Below are 19,871 nucleotides of genomic sequence, written 5' to 3'. Positions count from 1 at the left end.
GAAGTGTTAAATCATGAGTCTGTGTTAATCTGGTACACGTAAGTCCCATTATACTTTCTTAGTTTCCTGTCACTTTGTTGTGTTTCTGGGTAAGGCCTTTCCCTAAAATCTGAGAGAGAGAGAACTGCCTGATCAGCCTTATATAAATCCAGAGATAGTCCAGGAGTGATGGCTTATACTTGTAATCCCAGCACTTTGAGTGAGAGGCCAAGGTGGGTGGATCACTTGAGGTCAGGAGTTCGTGACCAGCCTGGACAACATGGTGAAACTCTGTCTCTACTAAAAATACAAAAAATATTAGCCAGGCGTGGTGGCAGGCCTGTAATCCCAGCTACTTGGGAAGCTGAGGCAGGAGAATGCTTGAACTCGGTAGTTGGAGGTTGCAGTGAGCCGAGATTGTGCCACTGCACTCCAGCCTGGGCAACAGAGCGAGACTCCATCTCAAAAAAAAAAAATTAAAAAAATTAAAAATTAAAAAATAGCCTAAGCCTTTGTAACATATCTTGGAGAGCAAATATATTTACTCATAACATTTAAAAACATTGCTAGCCGATATTCTAACATAGTCCTCTTTTTCACTGGTCGCATCACTAGTGAATACATGGCTTCCATATTATTTTAGCACTATTTTTTGTTTCTTAAATGAAAGAAACTTGGTTTCACAGGCCTTCCTTTAAGAACTTTCATTTCTTCAGCAAGGGATTTCTTCTCTGGGGGAACCAGGAGAATACAAAGCTAAAGACCACAGGAGGGAGGAAATAAAGATATTTACATGCCAAGGCAAGCAAGCTTCCAGCATTGAGAGTATTCATTTATGAATACATAGTCTTATCTTAGTTCAGTGTCTCTGACTCTTGTATTTTAACTTCGTAAGGTAACATCTCAATCAATATTTTCCTTGACTGTGGTGGTTTCCTGGGAGACAAGCTATAGTGCACAGAAATCAGATTACTTTTATGTTCCTTGGACAAAGATGAGAGCATTTAGCTTTTCAAACTGTGTTGTAATGGTAGAGTGATTCTGGGAAATTCATCATAAGGATCAATGTTATAGGTTATAATTAGCTGAAAGAAAAAATCTTTCTGAAATATGACTGGCCTGTCTGTGGTGGAATAAAAAGGTTGCTAGGAACACAGGGATGCTGTTTTGCCAGAAAGTAAGATGTATGATCTAGATAATAGGCTGTTTTTGACAGTTATGTGATGGCTCTGAGAATTACGTAAAACATAAAATTTAAAATCACTGGTTTACCACCCATCTTCTCTAGTCAGAGCCTAATGCAAAGTGTGGGAATCCTGGATTATTGCAACAACTGCTAATTGATCTGCCTCCACATTTTTCCCATCTAGTCCATCACCGTGCAACCACAGTGAGAGTTATCTTCCCAAGCTAAAGCCATTCAATGGACTAATATGGCTTCTAATTGCTCATAGAATAAATTCCAACAGCTTTAACATGATTTTTAAGACATGGTAGCATCTGATCCTGCTTACCCCTTTTACTTTTATCAGTCGTTAAGTAAGAAATCTTCATTTTTGGGGGGGTAAAAACATAACAAATGTTTCTATGTATTACCCTCTTTTGCTAAATCTTCTTTTATGGTCATTGTTCACTTTTTTCTTACGTAATTTTATTGAGTAGATAATAACCAGTGTAACTACAAAATTCAAAGATTTTGTAATGGTATATAAGAAAAATGACTCTGTCTTCTACACAGTTACCCAATAATTATAATTTATTTAGTGTGTATCCTTTGAAATATAGTCCAATAAACAAGAAATGTTTATTTTTGCTGCACAAATGGTATCATTAGAGACACACTATTCTTTGCCTTGCCTTATTTTATCTATCTATCTATCTATCTATCATCTATTTATCCATCCATCAATGTAACTTTCTACAGGCAGATGTATGCATTCAATTTCAGTACATACAGAACTATTTAAGTTGACTTCACAGTATTCCATTGTATGGCCTAAAAAATGTCATTGCCTTAGTTCACACCCTCTAGAAAGTAGAGCCTGATGCAAGAATTGAGTGCTAACACTTTATTTGAGAGGCACAAGCCCAGGGCAATGTGAGGGAAGAGGGAGGTGAGGCAAGGCAAGGTGTGACGCAACATGATGTGATGCGCTACCACGCGGCCTCCTTCCTCACAACAAGCCATGAAGAGACATAGCAGGGCACTTAGCTCACTTAACACAGGAGGCTTCTCCAGAAGCATTTCAAGGGGGAAACATATCTCAATGTGTAGTCCACAATGGAGGGAAAGGAGGCCACATTATCTGCTTATTTCTCTCCTGTCCCTGTTTCCTATTAGCTAAGCTTCACCCTCACATATCTTTGCACTTCTAAGTGGTGTCATCTGGTCCCTCAGCAGTCATTCAGGAGACCAGGTATATGTAGCATAGTCTGGTATTTTATCCAAATCCAAAATTGGAGGGTGACCCACTCTACCACAGTAAGTCACCCAAGAAAGAGTAAAGAGAATCAGAAGAAATGCAAGATTCATGTCCCAGTAAACACGTTGTTTAAAGGAATTATTTAAAAATTAGTGTAATTGGAGAAGATGGGGGAGAGAGGATGTATCAAAACTTATTAATGCTACCTACCATTAATTGTCATTTAGATTTTTGTTTACATTTAACAGTGTAGTAACGAATATCCTTCACATGCAGTGTCAATGTCTTATATGTGCTGTGTATCTGTAGGATTCTTCCGAGACATGGAATTGCTGAATCCAAGGGAAAGTACATTTACAATTTTTTCAAATGTATGTGCATTTATTTGATTTTCCTCTGTTCAGGGTTCAGTGAAAGTCTTGAATCTGTGACTTGTTATCGTTTATCAGTTTTGTAAAATTTTTTTTTTTTCTTTTTTGAGATGGAGTCTTACTCTGTCACCCAGGCTGGAGTGCAATGGCATGGTCTCGGCTCAACCTCTGTCTCCCGGCTTCAAGCGATTCTTCTGGCTCAGTCTCCCGAGTAGCTGGGATTACAGGTGCATACCACCACTCTCAGAATTTTTTTTGTATTTTTAGTAGAGACAGAGTTTCACCATGTTGGCCAGACTGGTCTCAAACTCCTGACTTCAGGTGGTCTGCCCCTCTCGGCTTCCCAAAGTGCTGGGATTACCGGTGTGTGCCACCGTGCCTGGCCTGTTTTGTTAAATTCTTAAACATCATGCTTTTAAATATTGCATCTGGCCTGGTATGGTGGCTCACGTCTGTAATCCCAGCACTTTGGGAGGCCGAGGTGGGGCAGATCACCTGAGGTCAGAAGTTCTCAAGACCAGCCTGGCCAACATGGCAAAACCCCATCTCTACAAAAATACAAAAAGTAGCTGGTCATGGTAGTGTGTGCCTGTAGTCCTAGCTACTTGGGAGGTTGAGACGGGAGAATCGCTTGAACCTGGGAGGCAGAGGTTTACAGTGAGCCGAGATCGTGCCATCGCACTCCAGCCTGGGTGACAGAGCTTTTTCTCCTATTCTCTCTGTCCTTTATTTGGGGACTTTGATTCATGTCTGTTAAATTTTCCACCATGTCTCATGTGGCTCTTCTGTTTCTGTCCTTTGGTGTCTTTATCCTTAGGGTTTGTATATGTTCCAGTAAACTAGGCCTCTTCTCTGCTGTGTGCCATCTGCCCATCTGCTCTTCAGTCAGTATGTTGGCTTTTTCCATTCTAATCTTGTCATTGATTCTTCATTAAATACTCCAGTTCTCAGAAGAAACTTTCCATCTGGTCATCCACCTTTTTTTAACATACTAAGTGCAGTTATTTTGACATCCACATTGGATAACTTCAATATCTTGATTATCTTTGGGTCTATTTTATACCTGTCCCCCCCTTCCCACCTTTTGGTTTTTGCTCTTTATTTCTGTCTTCTGGGATGCTTGGTATGTTATTTTTTACGGAATGCAAAGAATTTGGTGGTATGTAGAGAATTATCAGGTAACTCAGGGCTTTGGATGGTACTGTGTTCTTCCAGGTAGTCTCTTTTTCTTCTGGCAGGCAACTGGAGTTGTGGCAGCCCATTCTGTTCAGCAGATTTGAAGTTACAGGTCACTGTTTATGAGACATTGTCTTGGTTTGATTTGACCTTCCTCTGAGTAACTGCACTGTGGAGTCCTAGAAGTCTGAGGTTTCCTGCTAGACTCCTCAACTTTGGTGGGCTCTGATCTCTTTAAGTGTTGCCTTCTCAGCATTGTCAGCTTCAAAAGCCCGATCAGCTTCCCAGACTCTTAGGCGCTGCTTTCTTTACGGTTTCTCAACCTCTGGCCCCCTGAAGTGTAAGAAAATCTGAACCCAGAGATCAAAGTCACTTTAATGTGCTCCTTTCTCTCTGAATTCAAGCCCCTCAAATCTTGGCAAGCATGGTTACCCTAAACACAACTTTTAGTCTCCTCAGCACCATACAAGAGCTGAAAGTTCTGCTCTGCTCCCCGGCTGCCATGCTGTTGATTTCTGCTGGCCTTCTCAGGCTCTGAGTTTTAGGCAGATTGTGAATTGTCAAGGGCCTTGTGTCCTTCATGTCTGTGGGCTAGACTCCCTAAGGCCACAGACACCTTGCGTGGAAAATTAAGGAGTATAGGGCTATTCCTCAAGATGTTTCCATTCTCTCCAGGATCTTGACCTCTGGTCATGTATATAAAGAGTCATTCTCTCTTTATGTATATAGAGAATTTAGATAGAAAACTAGAATGCATATATATATATATATATATATATATATATATATATAAAAAACTAGACAATTATATGTAATAAACTAGAATACATCTGTCTACCTTTTTTTTTTCTTTTTTTTTTTTTTGAGACAGAGTCTCGCTCTGTGGCCCAGGCTAGAGTGCAGTGGCACGATCTTTGCTCACTGCAAGCTCCGCCTCCTGGGTTCTTACCATTCTCCTGCCTCAGCCTCCCAAGTAGCTGGGACTACAGGCTCCCGCCATCACACCCGGCTAATTTTTTGTATTTTTAGTAGAGACGGGGTTTCACCGTGTTAGCCAGGATGGTCTCGATATCCTGACCTCATGATCTGCCCTCCTCGGCCTCCCAAAGTGCTGGGATTACAGGCGTGAGCCACTGTGCCCGGTCTACCTATCTATCTTGATCTCCCAGTTTCTTTAGTTTTTCTTCATGAAAGGGTAGTGTAACAAACAAAATCCCATTGCGAGAGTAGCGTTAGCAAAAATCAAAACCCATCTCTTGACATGTGTTATAAATAACAGTGACATTAGTATTTTGAGGATATCCTGGTGTTTCAGGAGCATGTTTTCAATGATCTCTGACCAGAGTACGGTATCAAAATTCATGCCATGCATTGTAAGAAGACTAGAAGAAAGAAAAGGAAATAAATAGTAAATGTATAACTGGGAAACCAGTAAAGTAGGAAATATTCTGGAAGTATATGAAGAAATTGTAGATCATGCTGACAATTTTAAAAGCTATAAATAATAAAACTGTTCACATTTTGGTCCAAGAAAAAGATATATAAAATAAGAAATTGAATACATATATGAAAATGGATGTGTAGAGTCTCTTAAAAAAAAAAAAAAGCTGGCAGTATCACCATAATTTTTTAAATGATCTTACCCCCACATAAATTGAAGAGAAACTAAGGTCTACAAGTCTACATATATTCCTGCCTCTGTGTTATAGGATTAATACAAGACAGGAAATGTATTTCAATGAATAACATTTTATATCTGTAAAATTAAAGATTTTATTCAATTTTTTGTCTCAGATTTTTCTCGATGGATGAAAAGATCTAATACTTCAGTATTCATTTGACAAATCTTTGTTGAGTGTCCAGTATATGCCAGGCACTGTGAAGGTGTTTTGGATACATCAGTGAAGAGAATGCCCTTCCTTTGGGGAGCTTATATTATCGTGGGAGGGGAAAGGCAATACATACAACAAGTCAGTAGAACATGTAGCTTTGCAGATGAAACAGATTTGTGCAGGGGAAATGTGTGACGAAGTGTTCTTGGGGATCATTTAAGCTGGGAAGGAGATACAATAGCCTACCCTGTGGGGCGCATTGAAGCTGTGATGGTCTTTCAGAGTGCCCTGAGTTGGGCAAGGGGACGGGGCATTTATATGGCCACTTAGACCAGTTACTGAATGCATTCTCAAAAACTGCTCAGCCTTGGTGGAGGCAGCTCTCTTCAGTGGACACGATGCCTGAAGAGAATGACAGCTGCCCACTATGGGTGGCAGCCCTCTCAGCAGCTGGGGAAGAGCTTTCCAGTGCTCACCGCAGACAGTTTGTAAGGAGTGATAAGTACTAAAGTACAGTAGGGTAAAGAGGACCAGGAATCCTGGTGGTGGTGGGGCGCAGGGGGGATGGCTATTTACACAGGGTGGTCTGGGGAGGAGGCTTCTGGGAGAAGGTATGTTTGAACAAATCATGAGTCTCACTCTGTCGCCCAGGCTGGAGTGCAGTGGCCAAATCACAGCTCACTGCAAGCTCCGCCTCCTGGGTTCACGCCATTCTCCTGCCTCAGCCTCCCGAGTAGCTGGGACTACAGGCGCCGCCACCTCACCTGGCTAATTTTTTGTATTTTTTAGTAGAGACGGGGTTTCACCGTGTTTGCCAGGATGGTCTCGATCTCGTGATCCACCCGTCTCGGCCTCCCAAAGTGTTGGGATTACAGGCTTGAGCCACCGCGCCCGGCCTTTTTCGTTTTTATAATAACCAGTCTAATAGGTATGAGGTGATATCTCATTGTGGCTTGAATTTGCATTTCCCTTATGATAGTGATGTTAAACATTTTCTCATGTGCCCATTGGCTATTCATATGTTTTCATTTGAGAAATACCTATTCACGTCCTTTTGCTGATTTTTAAATCAGTATATTTTTTTTCTTGTTATTGAATTAAGTTCCTTATATCTTTTGGATATTTACTCCTTATCAGATGTATGGTTTGCAAGTACTTTCTTCCAGTCTTTAGGTTGTCTCTTCATTCCATGGACTGTTTTCTTTGCTGTGCAAAAGATTTTTAGTTTGATATAATCCCATTTGTCTATTTTTTATTTTACTGTCTGCTTTTGGGGTTATTTCTCTGTCTTTTATTGAGATTTTTGACAAAGGCTACATTAATAATGTTATTTGAGTACTTTTTTTTCTGAACCTTTTCCTTTGCCTCTCTGTCTGGTACTTCCATTACACATGTATTGGTTTCCTTAATGCTGTTTCACATTTCTCTGAAGTTCTGTTCAATTTTCTTCATTCTTTTTTTCTCTTTCTGCTCTTTGCCTTGCATAATTTCTATTGATCTGTCTTTAAGTTTGTTGATTCTTTCATCTGCCATTTCAAATCTTCTGTTGATCCCTTTTAGTAATTTTTTTATTTCACTTTGTGCTTTTGTATTCTGAAATTTTAATTTTTAAATAAGTTATATTTTTGATATTCTCTATTTGACAAGACAATGTCATTATACCTTTCTATTCTTTTTAAAGCATGAGTTCCCTTTAGCTCTGTTAACATATTTATAATGGCTACTTTGAAGTCATTAACTTTATTTAACAAATGAGTTAACTTTTCAAAATTTGTTAAGTATATCTTGCTATCTCACAGTTTCTGTTGCCTGATTTTTTCTTTTTTCTTTTTTCCCCTGTGCATGAGTCACACTTTCCTGTTTCTTTGCATGACTCATAATTTTTTATTGTTGCTGAAAACTAGCTATTTAAAATGATATTTATTGTGGTAATTCTGGATTCTGATCTCCTACCAGAGGCTTATTGTTATTGTTTGCTTCTTTGTTTAATGACTTGACTGGACTATCTTCATGGTCTGTTTTCCCTAATAGTTAGGAAGTCTCTGATTTTATTTCTCAGAGGGCACCGCATTGGACTTGCACATAGTCACCTGGGTGGACAGTGATTTCCGCAGTGCTTTTTACTGTTTCTTACTGTGAGGCTTTCCCAGAGGCTGTCTGCCTCTGTTGTTATCACAACCAGATGTTAGGCTTCACTAATCGTCAGCTTATTTCTCTTTTGTTTCCAACAAAGCCCTGCAACATGCCATCTTATCCAGTTTAGGTAAGCCTCTTTACAGAAATAATTTTTGACTCCGGTCTTTGAGGTTTGCTCCAATCCCTGGAGATATTTTCTTAACTATCGTTTTTTGTGGTTCTCTCTGGCAAACAAACCTAGAGTTTAGCTCAAAGCTCTCAAGGAGGTACTAGCTCCCCTTAAGTGCTTATCACTGAAATGTCCATTGCTTTTGTGAGAGCACCTTTAGGCTTGCACTTCCCCACTTCTTCTAAATAAAGACAATTCCTTTATAAAGAGCTTTAGAGCTTTCTGTTATTTATAGGCTGCCTCTGCCCCTGGGCAAAATCTCTGAGCCACTGCCCCAGAGCTGGGTTCAAGGACCGTGGTCGGCTTCCCTTGGAGTGACAGACCTGCTTTATGTGCAGGATGCTAGACGAGGTGGTAGCCTCTGGGCTTCTTGGCTTGTCTCTCCCAGTGTGGAACCTCCACCTTAGGAGCAAGCTGGGTGAGAGCAATTGGGCCCCGGTATTCTCAGTCTGATACACCTGGGGTAGACCATCAACCCTACAAGTGGGGCTGTGTGGCAGAAGGGAGTCCCACTCTTTCTGTAGGACTCACTTGGAAGTTAGCCTCTATAATATGAAACTGAGGGGATGATAAGTGCCAGTGGCCTACTTCTCCTGGGGGTTGGTAGCAGCTTTAACTGGGGATTTAGTGTCTTCTTGGCCACACCCACCCAGAGTGGAGATCCCATCACAATGAGCTGGCGGGGAGAGAAAGAAGGAAGTTGTGACTCAAGTGCTGCAGACTCTCCTTATTCTTGAAAAAGTAAATGTAATAGATTTTCTTGAATAAATATTTGTTTTCTGTATGACTTTATGACAATTTTCAGAGAGTTTAAGTGGGGGTTTTTTTTACACATTTTTAACAGTTATGGATGTTTGTTTGTTTGTTTTGCTTTTGAGGGGGAGTCCACAGAACTCATCATGTGGCCACTGCAGAAATTATCTTCCTTCAGAATTTGTAGAGCAGGATTGGATTCCCAAACAAGTTATTTTAAAGTCACTACTTTTAAGAGTCAAGAGCTTTCTCCTCTCCTTTTTCCTGTTAGTTGTAACTAATGCGTTTCTTCAATTCTCTAGATTCCAGATGGCTCATACTCTTTTGATCCTCCTTGTGTGAACAAAAATCACTGTATTTAAGTAGTTTGCATAGAAATAATTGGTTCCTTATCTCATGTACTTCCCTAATCAACACTTCATTCCAGCAAGGCTTCCTGTGGAGCACAATGAAAGAAGGAATCCACATCCAAGAGTGGCTTCGGTTTTATCTGAGTCTAAAGTAAAATAAAACACCATATATGTCACAGAAAAGGAAAACTGAATACCTCCTGAGGGGATATTAGGGCAAGTTTTGCGGGATAAACTCTGGATGCAACACAAATGACTTTGCAATCAGAATCATCTCAGAGATGGGTAAAGGGAATAGTTATAAAGATATTTCATAATCTTAGCAAATGCTACTTTTTACTCTTTTATTCAGTGAATTTAAACTTCAATAGTACATATGAACTAAATAATTCTAGTTAAGGCAGGTTTATGAAATCAATTATGAATACAATTTACTACTTGCATAATTATTTGCAAATATTTCTAAAAATATTTCAACTCAATCGTAGCTATATTGCCTCATCTATAAAATGGATCTTCTACTGCTGTAACCACCCAAGGTTTTCTTCCTGCTCACTGCACAAATAAAGACGATGACATTGTAGTAAATAAAGAGTTTAACACGAAGCCAGCCACACCTTGTGGGAGACAGAGTTAGCACTCAAATCATCTCCTCCAAAGCTCCTAGGTTCAGAGTTTTTCAGAGACAGTTTCGGGGAAGTATTAGGGGGAGCTAGGCTTGCTGCTAATTGGTTGGGGTGAAGATGAAATCATAGCGGTTGGAAACTGTTCTCCTGCACGCTGAATCACTTCTGGCTGGGGCCACAGGAGCAGGGTTGGTGGGTTGGGTGGAGCCATGGGTGTCAGACATTAAACAAACAAACCACCCTGTAAAGAGATCTCAAAAGGCTAATCTACAATAGTGGTGTTATCCACAGGAATGGCTGGCAGTCTATGCCTACACGTTAGCAGAATCAGGCTCCTCTCCTCCCCTAGCTTGATGGCCTTACATTAGCTTTATAAAGTGGTTGAGTTTTGGGGGAGGTCTATTAAACTATAGTCTGAATGTCTCTCAAAGTCGGGTTGGCCCAAAAGCCCAGGAATAAATAAAGGAAAAGGCAAGATGGGGGCTGGGTTAACTGAGCTCTCCTTCACTGTCATAATTTTCTCACTGATGTAATTTTTGCAAAGATCTCTTTCTGCTTAGTTAGTTCATTGTATGGTTTATGTGCTCTGCAAAAAGGTGTTTTTTTTTTTTTTTTTTTTTGGAGACAGAGTCTTGCTCTGTTGCCCAGGCTGGAGTGCAGTAGTGGATCTCGGCTCACTGCAACCTCCACCTACTGAGCTCAAGCGGTTCTCCTGCCTCAGCCTCCTGAGTAGCTGGGATTACAAGCATGTGCCACCACTGCTGGCTATTTCTGTATTTTTAGTAGAGATGGGATTTTGCCACGTTGGCTAGGCTAGGCTAGTATCGGACTCCTGGCCTCAAGTGATCCGCGCGCCTCGGCCTCCCAAAGTGCTGGGATTACAGGTGTGAGTCACTGCACCCAGCTAAAATTTTTTAACTCTGAAAATGTGTATTTGAAATAGTTCATATATTTGAGTTATTTATGTTACCATCAAAGGTAAACAAAATGTCAGAAAAATGAAGAAAAAGTGGGAATCTTGTCAGACAATTCTTTGACTATCTCTAGTACCCTCTCTTGTTCTAAACTCCTCCCATTCTTCTCAGATCCCCATCTTCTACGCTACCTGCCTACCTGACAGCAGACACATTCACCTTAAATTCTAATTAGAATGCTGAGGGTACCTGCCCCCTCAGTTTCCAGAGGGGATTTGTTTTTCATCTATTTTATTATGGGGCTTCCACATAAAACTTTTCTTGTGAAAGTCATTTCAAAGCTATGGTAATTTTGAAAATCACTGTCCTAGAGCACTGAAACACATAATTTTAAAACTTTCCTATAAATTGAGGACGGTGGAGCAAGATGGTAGAACAGAAGGCTCCACAGAGCCTCTCTGGGCCAGAAGGGAATCCACTGCCCAGGTACTACATCATGGTCCTTGGTGAGCCTCTGAGACTTGCTGGTTTCAGGTGAGACTCAGCACATTACCAGCTGTGGTGGTTATGGGGCAAAACACCTGCTTGAGAAAAGCAGAGGGAAAAGTAAAGGAGACTTTGTCTTGCACCTTAGGTACCAACACAGCCACAGTGGGGTAGAGCATCAAGAAGGTTCTTGGGGCCCCTGATTCCAGGACTTGACTCTGGAACAGCTTTTCTGGACCTGCCCTCGGCCAGAGGGAACTCCAGTGCCCTAAAGGGTGAGTCACAGGCCAGGCAGCGTTCACAACAAGCTGACTTAAGAGGGCTTGGGCCTCAAGGGAACATTGGTGGTAGTCTGAGAGTACCCCTCATGGCCTTGGGTGGCAGTGGCTACAGGGTGTGGCTCCTCTGCTTTTGGAAAGAGGAAGGAAGAGTGGGAAGGATTGCATCCTGTGGTTGGAGTGCCAGTTCAGCTGCAACACAGTAGAATATCATGTGGACTTCTAAGGTTTTTGACTCTAGTCTCTGACCCCCAGATGGCATTTCTGGACCCACCCAGGGCCTGAGGGACCTCACTGCCCGGAAGGAAAGGATACAGGCCTGGCTGGCTTTGCTACCTGCTGATTGTAGAGCCCCAGGGCCTTGAGTGAACATAGGCACTAGCCAGGAAGTGGTTACAGCAGGCCTTGGGTGAGATCCAGTGCTGTGCTGGCTTCAGGTCTGACTCAGTGCATTCATAGTAGTGGGAGCCACAGGAGTGCTTGTGTCACTGTACCCCCAGCTTTCAGTGGCTCTGAACAGAAAAAGAGACAGTATGTTTAGAAAGTAGGGGAAGAGAACAAAAGTCTCTGCCTGGCAATCCAGAGAATTCTCCCAGATCTGGTCCAAAACCATCAAGGCAGTACCTCCACAAGTGTGCAAGAACCCCAGCGTTACTGAGCTTGGGGTGCCCCCTAAAGCAGAACTAGCTTACATCACAGCACCCAAGTCCTTTCAAATAACTGAAAAGCCTTCCCAAGAAGGATGGCTAAGAATAAGCCCAGACAGTGAAAACTGTAATAAATATCTAACTCTTCAAAGCCCAGACAGTGAAGAACATTGTTGCTGGAAGTCAGGGACCCTGAACAGAGGGTCCAGCTGGAGCCATTGCAAAGGAACATAAATTGTGAAGATTTCATTTTAATATGGACATGTATCAGTTCCCAAATAATACTTCTATAATTTCTTACACCTGTCTTTCATCTCTTAATCCTGTTATCTTTGTAAGCTGAGGATGTACGTCACCTCAGGACCACTGTAATAATTGTGTTAACTGTACAAATTCATTGTAAAATGTGTGTTTGAACAATATGAAATCAGTGCACCTTGAAAAAGAACAGAACAGCAATTTTTAGGGAACAAGGGAAGGCAACCATAAGGTCTGACTTGCCTGCAGGGCTGGGCAAAAAGAGCCATATTTTTCTTCTTGCAGAGAGCCTATAAATGGATGTCCAAGTATTGTTGTGTATATAAGCGTATACTTATTTTTTCAAATTTTCTTTTACTTGAATAATTTTTCTTCATATGTACCTTAAATTATTCTTTCTTAGGGACTCCAAATATGTACAAATTGAATCACCTTTGTCTGTCTTCTCTAGTTATCATTGTGTGTGTGTAATCTTTTTATCCACTTACTGCATTTTACATTGTTTACCTTTTATATATCCTCTGTATTACTTATTTTGGTTTTTTCAGTATCACCTCTCCATTGTGGGTTTTTTTGTTTGTTTTTCGAGACAGGGTCTCTCTCTGCTGTCCAGGCTGGAGTGCAGTGGTATGATCACAGCTCACTGCAGCATCAACCTCCTGGGCACAAGTGATCCGCCTGCCTCAGCTTCCCAAAGTGCTGGGATTTCAGGTGTGAACCACCACACCCAGCCTCCCTTGTATTCTGATTTCATTTTAATTTCTGTGATATTTTCATTTGTTTTCTATGTCTTTCCTGAGTTCTGCCACTTTAATTTCATCTCTTGTTATATTGCCCTTTCAATTTCTGTATTTCTGCATTGTAATTTTTTTTCATTAAAGTGAATGCCTTCTTTCAAATTCATAGTAAAATATTTGATCATAATTTTTATTTGCTGCATGGCTAAAATTTTTAGTGAGTATTCTTTGTCCTAAGTTTTCTGATTTTCCTCATACTTTTAATCTTATACTATCTTTGACTGTTTTTTTCCAGTGACTTTTTCTTATAACTTATATAAACACATTTTTCTTGAACTGGATTTTGCTGAAGGTGGGTATGTGAGCATGAGCATGTATGTGCATGTGCACGTGCATGTGCGTCTGTAGGGGTAGTGCAGCCTTCCAAGCTTCACAACCTAAACACTTTCTCTTTCTCTATCATGCAGACACACTGCTTAATGCGACAATGGCTCTTCTACATAGTTCTTCTACATTATTGTGTGGTCTTTTATTCTTTCCTTCTCTGAGCCACACTGCATCCAGAGAGACTTCCTTAAGCTTCCCTGCTACTCTGTTTGTGCTCCCATTGATGCACGTGATCTATATAGGTTTGCACCTCAGGGTAAGACTCTTGACTTTCAGGAAGTATATTTTTCTTGGCTTTGAGACATTTAGTCATCTTTGAGGTTTTCTCTGCATTTCTATTTGGCTATGCCCAGTCTAAGCTTGTTTTGGCATCCTTACATATATTTGGAAGTAAGCGGATAATGACTGTATACTAGTTTTACTGAAAGCGAAGTTTATGGTTTTGCTTCTTCCTCTTTGTTAGCTTTCATATAACCTTTAGAAGGAGAAGGGAAAAGATGCTGACCTACCCAACCATGTTCATACTTGAAGTCTCTCTCTCTCTCCATATTTGTTTTAATTATTTAGCTTTGAACCTCAAATCAGGGAATCGTTGGCCTATGCAGTGGTCTGTGAGTTGTTTCACCTAGCTTTTTAAAACTGGCAAAATCAGTTCCTAAGATCCTCAATTTTTAATGGTGCAACTCAGCATCATTGAGATCCTTGGCAACTGTTCCTAACCTCTCTTTATTTAATCAATCAATTTGGATAAGCACAAATACCAAGTGCAAAGTACCAAAACTGTAAGATGTCCTTTATATGATAACTCAAGTGCATGAACCATAGTTCAATGAAGAATCTGAACTTAATGAATTCTAGCTAAATAGCAAAATGAATAAAGGAACTTTGTCAAATGTTAAAGTTAGTGAAAAGAAAAGACTACATGTAGTTTGATCTATAAGAAAAAATTCCAGACATACTTAAATACATAGCTCCCATTCAACTTTCTCTATATTTCCCCTTATGATTTCCATTAATAGAATACATTTTCAACTATTTTCTCAGCTAGAGAGAATTAAATATATGCCTGTTTCTGTATCTCCAAGGATATATGGAATGAGTTGTTTTTGTCTTCATTACTTATGTCTTTGTCATATTTATTTATTCAAGTGTCTGGAAAAGAAAGCTTTCTTTCTCCTCTTGTAGCAATGATAAGAGATGATGGTCAATTTAGATGAATTTTTAAAAAATCATGAAATTACTGCTCTGGTGTTCATCAATGGATACTTCGTTTTCATGTTACAGATTTCTGCTTACTTATTATGAAGTTCAAGATTGTTTGACCTGAAGAGGTTTAACACATAAAAGGGCAAAAAAAAAAAAAAAAAGGATCCATGACCATAGAAATTACTTTACCTTTGCCCTTAGCTTTCATACATTCTACCAGAGGAGAATAGACAAAATGACCCAATAGTCCCCATCCTCCTCTGCAGGGCTGGTCCAAAAGCAGCCCAAGGGACCTAACCTACATAGATAGTCTAAGCCAGTTCTCTAAAGGCCCCACTTGAGCAACCCCTGGGCATAAGCATCCAATTGCTCTCTGGGAGAGTCTATCGCCACCTCGAGCAGAGACACATCCCCTGTTACAGTCTCTCAAGTGATCTGCTGGATTTTTTTAAGCCTGTTTTCACTTTGGTGGGAAATTTGTGTGCCTAGTCAAAACAACAGTAACCATAGCTAAATTATTCCAAGAAGTCTCAGAAGTTACATTTACTGTTTATATTGAAAGGAGTCTTCAACAAAACACCCCAGCCCCTCTTTGAAATATAAAGCAAAGTTAACTCTCAAGGGGAACTTTTTTAAAAAGGGAAGTGCTGTATTATGGAAGCCTCCACAGCACAGTACATGCCCCTCAGCCTCACAAAGCAACCCAAACCCACAAGGAGGTCCTGCCTGCCACGCTTTTGAAAGCTCTTGAAGTTGTTGGCTATGAAATCTAAAGCCCTGCTCTACAGACATTAGTAAAATCAGGGGACTTTTGACACAAGCCAAATTGCATTTGAAAGTTTTTCAGTTCAGTACCAGGGTCCAATTTTAAGTAATAAAAATCCTGTCTCTGCTTCCATATTCCACGTGAGTCACTCATAAGAAATCCTTCCAGTGACTGTCCATTTCTGGTCATCTCTAAATCGTTCTTTATATTGCCACACAGTGGTCATTTAAAAATTCACTGGTACCCAATGGTTAGGAGTGTGTTGTCTTTGAGTCAGATGGCCTAAGTACATTCCCCTCTGTCACTTCTTAGCTGGGTGATCTTTGGCCAGTTTGTTAACTTCTCTGGCTTCCATTTCCTCATGTTGCAAGGATCAAGTGAGACAAGTCACCTAAAGCACTGAATCCACTGCCTGGAACAGAGTCATCTGGCTTTGCAAGGAGGTTATGCCTCACATTCCAGGAATAGATCATTCCAACAATACACAGATTCTTCCTCATAATACATTTTATGCACATAGTAAAACGTTTTACGAATTCGATGCAAGGAAAATGGAAGACAAATCTCACTCATGAATGGTGACAAAAAAACCCTAAAACAAATTGGCACATCAAATCCAATTTAGCAATATATAAAAATAAAATAATAAAATATCACTATGGGTTTATTTCAAGAACTGCAATGTTGGTTGGAAAGTAGAAAATTTCATATAATGTAGAATGTTAATACATTAATAGAGAAAAATCATAATCTTCTCAACAGAGGCATAAAAGCATTCAGTAAAATTCAACACCCTTCATGAAAAATCTTAGCAAACTTGCAATATATAGGACTTTTAAAATCTGAAGGTATGTTTCCAAACACTAACACTAACATTATTAGTGCTTCTAATTTTGGAAGCTTTTTCATTTATAATTAAGAAAAAGTCAAGATGTTCACTGTTTTTTTTTTTTTTTAAATATATATTGAGTTGGTGGTCCCTACAAGTGCTTTAAGATGAGAGAAAGAAATTAAAGTTAAAAGGATTGGAAAAGAAGAAATTAATTTTCATTATTCAGTGTTTTATTGTCTACATAAAAAAGTCTATAATGATTTGCAAAGAAACTATTAGCTTTGGTTAAGAGGTTTAATATAAGTTTCTAGCAAACAATTGAATTTTTATAAAGCAAAGATAGCTGGAAAATATTTTAAAACAGTTATTACAGCCAGAAAAGTTTAAAAAGTCATTCTAAAGTATATCTCATAAAGATGTGCAGAACTGTTGTGCAGACACTTAGAGAATTTTACTGAGAGATAGTAAATAGACCTAAATAAAATAAGAAACATACTAAGTTCATTAAAGGATGATTCATTACCATAAAGGTGTCAGTTTTTATTCAAATAGATTTAAAGATTCAAAACAGCTTCAATAAAAATGTCACCAATGTTTTGTTAAAGAGTTGTACAAATTAATTGTAAAATATGTATATAAAAGCAAAGGGATAATGATAGGCAAGACATCTCAAATAATAAATTGGAGGAACTTGTCCTACCAGAATTAAGATTTACTATGAAGCAATAGGGATCGTGACTTTGCAGTGTCAATGAAGACACCAATGGAACAGATCAGAGAAGGTGGAAACAGACCCACGTAGGCATAGAAAAGATCTATGGCAGGGAGGCAGGGCATCAGTAAGGAAAGATGGGCTGCTCACAAGTGTGCTGAAACACTTGGTTAGTCATGTGAAAACAGGTGACATTGGAGGCATATCTCACACAACTCAACAATTTCAGTTGACTATAAGTTTAAGTTTGAAGGAAAATAATGTAAAAATTTAAAATATTGAAGTATATCTTTTTTACTTTGGATGTAGGAAAACTTCGCAAATATGACACAATATACACATACATAACATAAAGCTGAAGATTAATATATTTGATTATATAATAATTAATAAATCCTATTAATAAGAGTGATAGAGTGATGTCAGCAAGATGGCTGACTAGAAAACCTTAGCACCCATTCCCCTTTGCCTCAAAGACAGCCAAAACAATAATGAACAACTACATTTTGATGAAAATAACGAGAGTGCCAAAATACATCAAAGGAGTCAAGGCTGTCCTTGGAAATGAAGGAGAAATAAAGTCTTTCTCAGACAACCAAATTCAGAATATTGCAAGACTGTTACAGTGCTCTATAAATCATATATAATTCTACTATGAAGGTTAAAAGTCCATAACCTGTTAAGTATAACATAAGTTAAAAAGTATAACCATAAGAAATACATGCTACAAAAAGATATAGTCACATCAAAAACAAAAATGGGAGGAAAAGTCTAGAATGTTTGTATACTACTGAAGTTGCAATCAGTATAAAATCATCTATTATAACGATAAGATGTTTTATGTAAGCCTCAGAGTAACCACAAATAAAAAACCTATAGCAGATATACAAACAATAGAGAAAAAGTATCTAAATTTAGCACTAACAAAACTCACCAAATCACAAAGATAGAGAGGAAAAAAGGAACAAAGATCTACAAAATTATTGGAAAATAATTAACAAAATAGCAAGAGTAAGTCCTTATCTATTAATAATTATTTTGAATGTAAATGCCTTAAATTCTCCAATGAAAACAGAGTAGCTGAATGAATTAAATAAGATCCAAAGTTATGCTACCTATAATATACCCACTTTAGCTTTAAGGACATGCATGGCTGAAAGTAAAGAGATAAAAGAAGATACACCATGCAAATGGGTAAACAAAGGGGAGCAGAGGTAGCTATTCCTATATCAGAATAAAATAGACAAGTCAAAAACAGTCACAAGAGTCAAAGAAGGCTATTATTTAATGAGAAAGGGTACAATTCACCAAGAAGATATAACAATTGGAAATATATATGCACCCAACACTAGAGCATCTAAATATATAAAGAAAATATCACTGGACATAAAGGAAGAAATAGATGGCAATACAATAATAGTAGGGGACTTCAATATTCCACTTACAACAATGGACAGATCAATGAGACAAGAAATTAAAAAGGAAATATTGAAATTGCATAGCACTTTTTACAAATGGACCTAGCGGATATAGACAAATTATTCCATCCAACAGCAGGAAATACACTTTCTTCTCAAGTGTACTGGAATATCCTCCAGGATAGACTATATAGTAAGCAACAAAAAGTCTTAATACATTTTGAAAAATCAAAATTATATCAATTATTGTTTCTAACCACAATGGTATGGAACTAGAAATCAGTAACAGGAGAAACTTCGGAAACTACATAAATTAAACAACATACTCCTTAACATCGAATGGGTCAATGAGTAAATTAAAAGGAAGATTTTAAAAATTCTAGAGACAAATCAAAATGGAAGCACAGCATACCAAAACCTATGAGACAACAGCAAAAGCAGTAATCAAAGGAGGTTTCTAGTAATAAATACCTACATCAAAAAAGAAAAAACTATATCAAATGCACAGTTTAATGTTGCACCTCAGGGAACTGGAAAAACAAAACCAAACTAAACCCAAAATTAGTAGAAGGAAAGAAATAATAGAAATCAGAGGAGAAAACAACAAAATAGAGACAAAAAAAATACAAAAAAAAAAAATCAATGAAACAAAGTTTGTATTTTAAAAAAAGATAATCAAAATCAACAAATCTTTAGTCAGATTAACAAAGAAGAGAAGATTCAAATAAATAAAATCAGAGATGAAAAAGGAGATATTACAACTGATACCACAGAAATACGAGGGGTCATAAGAAACTCTTATGAATAACTGCATGCCAAGAAATTAGATAACCTAGAAGAAATGAACAAATTCCTAGACATATACAGTCTACCAAGATTGAATCATGAAGAAATAGAAAATCTAAACAGATCAATAATAAGAGGATAGAATCAGTAATAAAAATTCTCCCATCAAAGAACAGCCCAGGACCAGATGTCTTCACCACTGAATTCTACCAAACATTTGAAGAAGAGCTAATTCTTCTCAAACTATTTCAGAAATTTGAAAAACAGAGAACTCTTCCAATCTAATTCTATAAGGCCAGCATTACCCTGATACCAAAACCAGATAGATGCAACAGAAAAAGAAAACTTCAGGCCAATATCCCTGATGAAAACAGTTGTAAAATTTCTCAACAAAATATTAGCAAACTGAATTCAATAACATATCAAAAATAACTGTTCGCCATGATCAACAGATGAACAGATAAAGCAAATATAATATCTACACAATTTTGAATACTGTTCAGCCACAGAATGAAATCGTATCATTTGCCACAAAAAGAATGAAATCCTATCATTTGCAACAGCATTGATGAAACTGGAAAACATCATGTTAAGTGAAATAAGTCAGACACAGAAAGAAAAATATGAAA

At 38.5% G+C, this 19,871-nt stretch overlaps 1 protein-coding gene across 6 annotated transcripts in view; it reads left to right on the top strand.

Moving 5' to 3' along the window:
- The window catches only part of LOC106994212 (uncharacterized), a 395,709-nt gene that overhangs the window by 208,782 nt on the left and 167,056 nt on the right, over positions 1 to 19,871 (top strand). For 2 of the 6 annotated variants that reach the window (XM_077974173.1, XM_077974172.1), the window contains one exon: positions 13,431 to 13,487. The exons of the other annotated variants lie outside the window; for them this stretch is intronic. The gene's annotated coding sequence lies outside the window, so the exon portion shown is untranslated. The remainder of the gene's footprint in view (positions 1 to 13,430; positions 13,488 to 19,871) is intronic. 6 annotated transcript variants of the gene reach the window in all.

This window comes from Macaca mulatta, chromosome 17 (assembly GCF_049350105.2).
Source record: "Macaca mulatta isolate MMU2019108-1 chromosome 17, T2T-MMU8v2.0, whole genome shotgun sequence".
Lineage (NCBI taxonomy): Eukaryota > Metazoa > Chordata > Mammalia > Primates > Cercopithecidae > Macaca > Macaca mulatta.
This window is presented reverse-complemented; position numbering and strand designations above follow the sequence as displayed.